The sequence below is a fragment of the Cydia strobilella genome, chromosome 2, assembly GCF_947568885.1.
Source record: "Cydia strobilella chromosome 2, ilCydStro3.1, whole genome shotgun sequence".
NCBI lineage: Eukaryota > Metazoa > Arthropoda > Insecta > Lepidoptera > Tortricidae > Cydia > Cydia strobilella.
In genome coordinates this window covers 7,855,525-7,867,617 of record NC_086042.1, presented here as the reverse complement: position 1 = coordinate 7,867,617, position 12,093 = coordinate 7,855,525, and the positions used below count along the sequence as shown (strand labels likewise).

The window sequence follows — 12,093 nt, the reverse complement described above, 5'->3', positions numbered from 1 at the left end:
GATGAGTGGCGACACCGCGGATTCCTATTTCAGAAGGCCCTTTCATCTGGCCCTCGCATCTGTGCTTGCCTTGATTGGCCGGCCAGAGTGGAGTCGCAAGAGCGGGACCTATGCTCCAGGTTAGAAGTGTAAAATGTCGTAACGCCGGCGGCCTGCTGAATGGATTACCGGGAACTAGCTACGCAGACTCACCTCTCGACCACCTCACAGCCGCTCTGAAGTGTTGCTCTATTGTCGCACTCTGCGTGTGGCCGTTGTAGAGCCCACTAAATGAGTTGGCGATTTACAATTTTGAGACTGATTATCACGGCTAGTCTCCTCCCATAGCCCGATATCCAGTCCATCTAACATACAAATTAATAGCCTATGACCTTAGTTTTCATCGCAGCACAAAAGTGCTGCACTGCAATAGTCTTTGCACCTGGCGGGGACCATCTCCGGATGTATCATATTGTGCGCTCGGGGATGGAATCCGCCACGTGTATGTGCTTTTAGATTAAATTGTTTTAAATGGCCTCTGCGCTGTTGGCTTCGGCCCCACGCACGCCTCCCAAAAGTCCGGGACCCCATGGTCCCGAGATGTGGAAAGGACAAGCAGATAATAATAATAATACTTAACTAAAAACAAATAATTTATAGTTTACAGGCTGGCCCTAAAATACGTTGGCAACATTTTTTGCTGCGGCATATTGTTGATAATTTTAACAAACGTTCGTGATTGTGTATAAACTGGACTTGAATATTTTATAAGGTAATACGTTTTGTTTTACTTAGTTAAATGATTGTAGAACTTACCTACTTATTAATTCTGTATGATTTTTTGTAATGTAAGAAAAATATTCATAAAATTTCTTTGTTAACGTATGTTTGGGCCACCCTATACAAAACAATGGGCTCGGGACTCAGCTACTTAGGAATTTGAACTTATTGTCAAGATTTATAATTCCATAAGGTCAACTTTACGTAATAGGTACGCTACGTTTATGAATAGATAGGTTACGAGTAGGCCCAGCCGATTACATTTTGTTGACAATTTTTCTAAGTCCAATTTCGATAAAATTTGATAGATAGATAGATATTAGAGTTCTTTATTCTGTACAAGTAAATATTAAGCGCATTTTCACCTATATGTATGTTTAAAAAATCTCTCACTTAGTTACGAAAACGCCTAGTATTTTCTTAACGAAAAATTATATTAGGGGCATTTATTTATTCCATCCAGAATGGGGAGCACTTTAAACTCGCCAAATTGTTTCCAAAACTAACAAAAAAAAACATCAACAAAACATAATTAATACAATAACGAAAAAAAAATCAACAACACAACAAAAATCGGCCCTAATTCGAAAACTAACACATTATTTGAAACATCAGCAACGAGTAATAGTGCCCTTAGGCGCCCAACAAGGCAGGGTTAACGCACCGACAATCTCCAAAGCAACAGTAAACAAGCGCCCTATCGTCAAATATTTCAATTAGATACCGTCGAGACAGCCCTATCGCCGTGATTTACTCCCTACAAATAAACACTAATGGACCAAAAACACGCGTTACTTGTACTTACATACACATATGCGCCTTACATGTGAACACTGAGCCACTTAGCGGACCTTGGGAATGGGCTCCAAGAGAGGTTAAGGTAGTTTTCTTTAATACATTTTGAAGTTCTATTTCTGAAAATAGGTGTGCTACTTACAAAACGGACGGTCAAGAGTATGGTAAATGGTAAAGATATGATTAGTCATGGATGCATACCTATTAGTTTTATACCTCTCGCGTTTAACAATGGCCCTTATGACAGTTAATTTTTATGAGTAATGTTATAACCATCACGATAAAAAATTTAAGAAACTTTTTGGAAGTTTTAATATGCATTAATTTGTTAAGAAATGTTACTACATTTATGAAATAAAACTATGAAAACGGATTATATCGCGTATATTGAATTTATAATACATCCCGACGTTTCGAACTCTTTACAGCGTTCGTGGTCAACGGGTGACTGAGGAAAAATTACAAAATGCAAAAATACCCACATACTAAAATAATGAACAATCATAGACTACAAACTTTAAGGCTGGTTGTACATGCAAAATCGGTTCATAAGGCTAGTTATACACTATAATTATTTTTCAAGTAAAGATATATATATATACGCGATAAAACTATGCCGGCTCCAACCCTACACCACGGACCCGAGAAGATTTAATTCCCTCCTAAATTGTAGGAGGGTATCCCAATATGGGACCGGCAACAAACTCGGCGGGACACATCTTTTCAAAACATCAGAATGTCCAGCATCATCCAACACTACGGTCTCACAGTCTATGTCTCGCTTGCTCCTTTATCAGGTGGACTACAGGATCCCAAGCTGGTGGTAGAGAAAAGCCATCTTCCCTATTAAAGTTTGGATTCTTAACTTAACAGGATCCCAAGCTGGTGGTAGAGAAAAGCCATCTTCCCTATTAAAGTTTGGATTCTTAACTTTAATAGGGAAGATGGCTTTTCTCTACCACCAGCTTGGGATCCTGTAGTCCACCTGATAAAGGAGCAAGCGAGACATAGACTGTGAGACCGTAGTGTTGGATGATGCTGGACATTCTGATGTTTTGAAAAGATGTGTCCCGCCGAGTTTGTTGCCGGTCCCATATTGGGATACCCTCCTACAATTTAGGAGGGAATTAAATCTTCTCGGGTCCGTGGTGTAGGGTTGGAGCCGGCATAGTTTTATCGCGTATATATATATATCTTTACTTGAAAAATAATTATAGTGTATAACTAGCCTTATGAACCGATTTTGCATGTACAACCAGCCTTAAAGTTTGTAGTCTATGATTGTTCATTATTTTAGTATGTGGGTATTTTTGCATTTTGTAATTTTTCCTCAGTCACCCGTTGACCACGAACGCTGTAAAGAGTTCGAAACGTCGGGATGTATTATAAATTCAATATACGCGATATAATCCGTTTTCATAGTTTTATTTCATGAGTAACTATCGCGGTAACCGAAGACAATATTAGTTACTACATTTAATTAATAAAAATTCGGTAATAACATTTTCTTCATTTTTATTTTAAATTAAGCCCAACCAAAGGACATTAAAGGAACTGTTATATATGTATGCATGTAAGCAGGTAGGTATGATTTAAACTGCTACTACTTATATACATAATACATCCCAGTTTTTATACCATATTTAATGAAATTCTTGTAATTGGCATACGCAATGTCTACATAATTACAATGTGATAACTAGTACAAGTTTATAACATGTGTTAGGTATACAATAAATATCGTTAATTACTTTATTTGCAATATTATAGTGGCGCCTTTATTCAATATTGATGGCTTTCATTAATATTTAATATCTAACTTTAATATCAGACTACCAACACACAAAAAACTTGCTTTTCGCTTGCTTTAACTATTTTCTTTCGCGTTAAATAATTTAAATTTTTTATTTTAAATTGTACAAACACTTACCAGCAACTATCATGCAATCATATCATAGGCATGATTTCAGAATAACTAAACTTAGGCTATCGTCAAATTTAAAAAGAAAATATTTAAACAGTATATTATAATTATTTACTAACGTAAATGCATTTGTGAATAAACGTAAAAACGCAAACCCCTAAATTTATGCCCCAACGTTCACCTTTTAAATTTCCATTCACGCGATCCAAGAGAGTACAAAATGGAATTAACCTTCAGGCTTCGGAATAAACAAGCGACATCTCCGATGGCGGGGGAAAGGGGAGGGCCGGGGAGGTACCACCCCCAAGGGTGCATTCATTACAAGGTCCCATGCACCGAACCTGCATGCGAATAATCTTGGAGCGATTCTAATACAACAATTTGTTATGGGTTTAAAACTGGGTTTGATACGACCTTGATGATCGTATTGATGATTGGCGAGCATCTCACGCACGACTTCTAGGCTAATAGTGAATATTACGCGAAATTCTGCGTAGGGGGCGCCACTACCACAATCTGAAGGTTTATCGCGAAACAAGAAAATCGAAGTTTCGTTATCTAACATCTCTGTCACTCTTGCATGTTCGTGCGATAAAGAGGCAGATAGCGAAATTTCGTATTCGCGTTTCCCGGTAGGTCCTATGTAAACAAACGGCCTTGATGTATCAATGTCATATTTTATTATCTCTGAAAACTTGTCAAAAAACTGTTAAAGGCACAGTATGTATAAGTTACTCTATGGTTTACTAAACGGGCTAGTGCCGCACTCTCGTGGCAGAACATTGCAGTAATACCCCCTTTTCGAACGTGCACTGACATCAAAACGATGTTTAAATGATGAGTTAGTTATCATCGCGCGTTCATATCTCTCGGACTTGTCTGGCTTGCTGGACGCACGTCGCACGGGCGAATGAGAACAATATGACGTTATTTAGATATCGTTTCCATGTTAGGTGTAAGTTTGATTTGGCCCACTTTCACTTCACTTGCACTAATCGCAAATTGATCGCAATGTACGCGATCTTTAAGGTCGTATCAAAATAAGGTCAGAACCATAACAAATGGTTAAATCAGAATCGGGCTCGTGGTTTAGCGATGCTTAGAAGCCGATCATGGAGCTAGACACGAGATGAGATTTTGATAGAAGAGATTCTGTGCATAGTTATGTTGACTCGCTGAGCTGTTTTGCTTGAGTGGCTGGAACGGTGGTTTGAAACATGTTCTTCATTTAAATTATTTATTTTAGACAAGCTGCGTTCTTGTTTTTACTAGTGTAGTTTGTTTAAAGAGAAACGGTTGTACAACTTTTACTTTAAGATTTTTAAACTTACCTTCTTAATTTATAAATTACCGAATTCACTTAGTAGGTATACTAATTAAATCTAAAATGAATGATAAGTGCATCTGAAGATTAACACTGGTTAGCATTTACTCATAAAAAGTAGGTATCTTCTACGTATGTCCTTCGTATATACTACGTATACCTACCTACTAATACGGTAGTTGACATTTTTAGGATTACGTACCCAAAGGGTAAAAACGGGACCCTATTACTAAGACTCCTCTCTTCATCTGTCCGTCTGTCTGTGAGTCCATCTGTCTGTCACCAGGCTGTATCTCATGAACCGTGATAGACAGTTGAAATTTTCATAAATGATATATTTAATTTTCTGTTGCCGCTATAACAACAAATACTAAAAAGTAGGGAACCCTCGGTGGGCGAGTCCGACTCGCACTTGTCCGGTTTTTATTATTAATGGTATCAATCGATCAGGTATGTTTTGAAGGTCAAATGTCTACCAAGACACCCATTTCTTTAAAGTAGCACAGAAGTCACAATCGATAGTCAAAGTCTGTCAGTCGCACTTTACTGCCGAAACGCTTCCAACAAAATGGCATTACATCGTGACGTCACCATGTCACGTCAGCAGTTTCAGCCGTTTCAATTTCAATGCATGGAAAATAAGGAAATTTCGACTTTGCAGGTGAAATATTGCGTTTATGTATTAGGTAGTTGCTATACAATTTTTTTTTAATAAAATGAAAGGAATCAAATAGTACATTTTTTTTTCGTTTTGGTTTTTAATACTTAAATTTTGAAACTTTGAGGTCTTGTATTTTTTAATTATTCCCATATATTTATGTTTCCAATTTATTGTGATAAATTGCTCATTTTTTATCTATTTAAATAGATTTAGTTATAAAATTCAACATGTGCCAACAACCCTATTGCTTGCTTATTAGTTACACAAACGAACGCATTTACACTAGCTAGACGTCTTTATTATGTACTAATGTATATTACCTATTAAGGCGACGAGTAACCCAAACAACCGTGATCGTATTTTGATCACGTAGCGTGGCTCACACGCGCGAAACTATGGGTACCTACCTACTAGGTACAGCCCGCTTAGCATTTACACGAACCCATTTTTCCTGCTCTTTAAATGTTTCGGCATTTTGTAGACAAAAAACAACGCCTTAAGGGTTACTTTTTATACTTAACTAAAAAAGTGTACGTACGGTACGTAAATTACTCACGTTAAATTTGCAACTAAGTATTTTAAACATCATTAAAATGTGGTGTACTTTAATTTTGCTTAACTTCGTTTTGTAGATTCATATCTGGCAGCCGAAATAAACGTCTGCCGAACATGAAATTCTACCGAAATAAACTAATTTACAAACAGAAACCGCACTGAAATTAAATTGCATTCGTCTGGCGTAGCCCTATTTCGTAAATTAACACAACAATTAGGTATGTACCGAGCCAATAATAATTTTAGATTAATTTGATTAACACAACCCGGTTCAAGCCATCTGTTTCTTGCCCACTGCTTGATAGACGGTCTTAGGAACTATGCCAGCTTATAATCATCCCCCATAAACTGTTTCTTAGCTCTTATTACTGTCACTAAAAGCTTAAAATCGCGCGATGGTCGGGTACTACGATGAATACAGTCTAGTGCTTTCTGCGTTCAATGTTGTTCTGTTCTTTTAATTAATTTTGGCCTCTTGAGACTAAAGCGTGGATGCCGGTCGAGATTAAACCGATCTTAAGTTAATGAAATCGTTAAGTATCTATCTGTTCCGAGGAGGTTTGGATATCCCAAAATTAAAGGGACCGGACTCCGAAATTGAACCGTAAATAACAACATACCTTCCAAATTACGTAAATACTTGCGTTTATTCTTATACAAAGCATTTTCATTCTACAAATTAATCTCCATGATGCTTTTAAGTAAATAAAAATCACAAAAATATTATTTTAAGTACACAGGGCCTATTAAACCGAAGTTATGATTAAACCTACTGAACCTACTCGTATTCGTACCAGAGGTCGGCGGGGGTGAGCTATTTACCTTATATAGGTAATTTGACATGCCTTACGTCATATTATAAGGCAAATAGCTCACCCCCGCCGACCTCCGATTCGTACGTAAGGTAGGCGTGCCAGTGCTTGTCACTGTAGGCACATAGTATATCAATATTTATGTCATCTTTAAACTTTCGTCATTAGCAATAATGGTGACAACAAGTGGCAAAGGTGACATCTATTGGACATTAGCTTAGACACGAACACTTACATTGACCTAAAAAAAGACATTGTCCTTATTTAATTTGAAAATAGACTCAAATAATAGCTATCATAAGGAAATCCATAGAGATTTAAATTTCTCATAACAAAAGTGATCAGTAGCACAAAGGTTCCGATGGGTAACTTTTAAAGGTTATCTGTGGGCGGATCCCATCCGGGTTATTGGAATTAGCGGGCGAAGGGTCGCCCTGCGTCTCACAGCAGCTTTACCGATGCAATCATCACGAAATCAGGCGAAAATACGAGGTACATTTTATCCACTCTTTTATATTGAAAATAAATAATTTTATACAATTAATGCAAATAATCTTAGACTTAAAAATACTACTATTTTATGTTAAAGCTTAATCGATCCTTCTTGAAATACGAAATAGTTATCAAAATATTGGGACGAGTGTACCAAGTTGATGATTTTGTCATTAACTGAACACTAAAATCACTAACAAACGAGTCATATTTACGGCAAATTACCAATTATTTTAGGAATTTTTAAGTCTCAAAAATACTAAGGTCGCTTGACGCCACGCTAAAGCATAGGTAAACTTAATAAAGTGGGTAAGTTAAGTTTCTAGTTACCTATTAACTAACTGCATTTGCCATCAGCAAAGCATTTAACTACTAATCTCATGACCGTTCAAAACGTTTAAACACTTAAAACAATTTCGCTAAGAGCCAACGACCTGCAATGCCCACGTAAATGCACTGCAGTATCGATATTTTACAAGCTTTATTTCGCTGGTGTTCCGTATGTTTATTTGTTAATTTGTTTCGTATATCGTTATCGCTTTTGAATCGATTTAAGGCGCCGTGAGTTGAGGTTCTCACTATAGAGAGCGTGAGCGAGACGGCTGTGCGCGCACGCGTGCAGGATTGCGGATATTTACAGAGTTGTTTTTAATTAGTTTTAACAAAAAATAAGAGCCAAGATTCACTTCGGGTCGTTACTCCACAGCAGTAAGTAAGTAGCAAAAAATATAGTAATTGATAAATTGTATCTAAAATTGTGCATTTTTACAAGCAATTTTCATATTTTTAGCTTTTGTGCATAAATTGTTATAAATTTTTAATTGTGTGTTTTATTTTAGACCTATGTTTGTGATTTTTTTCTAACAACTTTTCACTTCAGCAGTGAGAACATATTAAACAACCTGAAGAATGTAATCTTTCTTCATCACTTATTCACCTATATGTTTTCTTAAGATATTCTAAAAAACAAGTTTAACTACCGCAATCCAACACAAAAACAAAACGAAATAAATTTCAGTTTTCATTTCAATTGCGGATACTAATATTTTTTTTACTATAGTAGAGATTGTTAAAAGTAGAATTCTTTATTTCGAGTGATGATCTGTGTATTTTGTACCTAAAATTCATTATTTTGATTGTACAATAAAATGCGTAAAATATTGTGTTTATATCAAATTTTAAACTTTATTTTCATTAATAACTTATCTCGTAAACTATCTAACTATTATTAACCGTCAATATACCGTTAAATGTAGTTTGAACTTTTTTTGTCTCTTTCTTTTTGCTAAAGACGTGGCCTTAACGAAGTAATTCAAACTTGTATTAGGCCCCGCATGGTGAAATGACATTTAAATATAAAGGTCACTTGAATGTTATTTTGTCTCACTCAGTGAGCAGAATACGATTTTTCTCACTGCTTTTAAGTAGCAAAGTACCCTTGTTCGAGCTGCTGAGGTGAAAAAGTGTTTTTAAAACAATGTAAAAAAGATTAAAGATTGAAGAACCGATAGCCGTTTGTCTTAAAATTCTACTGTAGTGCAAATGTAGGAGATGGAGATACGACTCAAAACTTGTCAAAAATCGATGAAAACCGCTGGTAGCCCCTTAAAAGTAAAAGTCACTATAGTAGAGTAGCAATCATAAACAAGGATTTATCGGAACTGAAACGATACGAGTAGGTACATAGGTCATAGTCCCGAAGAAAAATGTCTGGAGTTCATAGGACGCCGTCTGATTTCGAAATCGTAGGTAGGTAGGACGCAGATTTTATAAGCAAATAAAGCTTGGAACTAACTGATTTTTAAGAAATTGATTTTCTTTCAGACGCTCATTATTAGGGAATCCATATAAGTAAATATATCAATTTAAGGTTATCAAGGCAAGGTGAAGGTGGTATATTTATTTCTGTGGGTGAAGCAGACAGCATGTCTTTATTCGACGTAAAGGCATTATTTTGGCCGATACGCCAAACGTATCTAGTCGTTTTCGTTTTAAACGGATAGGTAGGTATTATCTAAAGCCAAAAAGTTAGCTAATCAGTGGCGTTTTTCATAAATGTCTGTCAAAATAAATCTCACATGATGTTAATAATCATTTGTCTCTTTCAGTCACTTTAATATTTGTATTTGTAAGAAAGATACCTAATTTAACAGACGTTTGCTGTTTTATAAAAAAGGAGTTAGTAAATTTACACCATATCTAACTCACATCAGGTTCCTTCCAGTCAATCTATACAGGTCTAACTTCATTAAAAATCTATGCACTGTTAAGGGATAGAAAGTGTGTCGTTTTTAGGGTTGCGCGCCCAAAGGGTAAAAACGGGACCCTATTACTAAGACTCCGCTGTCCGTGCTATCATCAGATACAGCCTGTTGACAGACAGACGGACAGTGGAGTCTTAGTAATAAGGTCCCGTTTTTACCCTTTGGGTACGGAACCCTAAAAAGCATTCTCCTTGAATCCTATTACCATACAACTTAGGTAATAGGCGCTATATACGGCCAGTTTATGCACGAATGAACAATTCTACAAATTTTAGACTGGTAGATAATAATATGCCTTACACATTTAATTGTAATAATTGCAACAAGAAGCTAAAATGCTACGAGAAATCGTCAAAATTAACTGCTGAAAAAGTCTGAAAACGTATCATTTCATAAAGTAAACGTATCGTAAAATTTTGTTTACTTGATTTCATATATTTGTAAGATATTGGAAAATTTGACCGGGAGAAATTATCGATAGGTATATATAACGATTACTGCATGTATTTAAATACCTACTTATATCAGGTTTGTCTAAATTGCCTTGATATTAACTGTCATTACCTCCGTTTCTCACGGTGAAGGTACCCACTTATTACAACCAAATTACAGCTTTCACGTCGGCGTCGTAATCTTTAATTAATCCTTTTTCGATCTTTAATAAAATTGGGGATTCATACCCAATAAGGTGTCGTGTATGAGCATAAAAAGTCGGTTATATGTGCTTACGACAGACAGGTGGCCCTGAAATAATAACAAATCTTCGTGCCACGGTCTCAACGGAACTTAAATGCAATGAAAGCAATGCAATTACTTATAATTAGCGTCTTTTAGTCTTTACTAAATTACCATTTAAATCGACAGCCGAAAAGCGATTTCGCATTTTCGGTTACATATCACGTAAAGATTTCGGCCATTTTGGATGGTAGTTGCCTAATTCATATTTTAAGCTCCAAGTGCAACGTCCTTTGGTGTCTAATATAGTGAGAGCCCCAATCCTCCCCATTAGGTATATTTCCTTATTGAGTTTGTTGGATTCGTGTTCGAGTACGGGCTTAGGAGTATTGGTTACCGATGGCATAGCCCGCCCCCGGGCGCCCGGGGCGCGCGCGGGGGCCGTTTATCATGCATTTTATGGTGAAGGCTGGAAACGTTACATGTCGAGACTATGTTTGGCCCTTCCGACCTTCGGTATTGTGTCTATCAGATTGGCATTTTTAGGATAAGCTTCACGCAGCGATGCATGTAGTTAGGTAGGTACTTATACTTATTTATGTTATTATAGCTTCTTATGGAACAGGTACACTGAAAGAATTTAATTTCCGTACTATTTCGTACCTTGTCACAGTGACAATCAATATGGAAGTCGCTAGAGACCTCATTCTTATTGTTACTGTGACAAGGTACAAAATGGGTCGGAAATTAAATTTTTTCAGTGTACGTACAAATTATCAGGATTTATTTTCATTTGTTACCTTTTAAATTAATTTTCTCAACATTTTAATAACAAAATTAACACATTTAGGTTGGTACAACTACGTTGGACAAGTAAAAGCTTTTAACAGTTAAGGTATTAGTGTTAGCAATTACAGACAATTTAAAACTCGTACATTACCTTCATTACCTGCATAACAAGTCTAAATCCCGTACGAAAGTGTCTAGAATGAAAGTCGTATCAATTACTTAAGTTATTAGTAAAATCATATAACATTAATTACGAAAGCATCGCGAATTTAGCTTTAATATAAAGGTGGTTCCTAGTGTGGAGACATTATGAAAGTTATCACCTTGGCCAAGCACTAATTCCCTGATCTGTAAAATTGGCACTTACTAAGTCCCTGAGGTAAAGTAGCCGCACCAATTTTTATCTCTGTGTTCAAACTTTAATACGAGTACTTATCGCAACTCGTGTGTCTGTGAAAGATCACGGGATCTCGTCCCATGCCAGTCGACGGGCGCATATTATCAGAAATCCGACAGAAGATTGGACATTGAATCTGTGGGATCACCTCCCGAGGGCTGCTGTGCATGCCAAACCCGCAAATACCTTCGCATTTCACAACAAATATACCAAAACCAGAACGTTGTAAATAACCGCAAAGTTCAACTTAAAGCTTACTTAACTCTCTTGGAAAAGGATTTATTGTCTAATGCCGCTTCAAGGGTTAATGGCGCATTTGGGATCTGAGTTTCCCGATCTGAGACTTCGTAGGTAAAGTTTGAAAGACCCCGTCCAATTTTGAAAGAGTCCATTTGCATCTTTTCCTACATTAACTAAGTTTGTTAGAGTCGTTTCCTTCGTCTTTTTCTTTTAGCTACTAATAAGGCCTCAACCCCAGACGGGGGAATAACAGATCCGAAGTTGAACTCTAGGTATATGCGGTATGATTTTGATTGTTGTTTTCTTTGTAACACGAAAATAAACACAAACGATGAAGCATTTACGTTATCGGCACCCCACAGTCCCTTATTTCAGCTCCCGGCGTCAATTGGCGGCGTCTTACATG

The 12,093-nt window shown here is 36.6% G+C and overlaps 1 long non-coding RNA gene across 1 annotated transcript in view; it reads left to right on the top strand.

Moving 5' to 3' along the window:
- The window catches only part of LOC134751441 (uncharacterized), a 78,088-nt gene that overhangs the window by 54,020 nt on the left and 11,975 nt on the right, over positions 1-12,093 (top strand). The window lies entirely within an intron of this gene.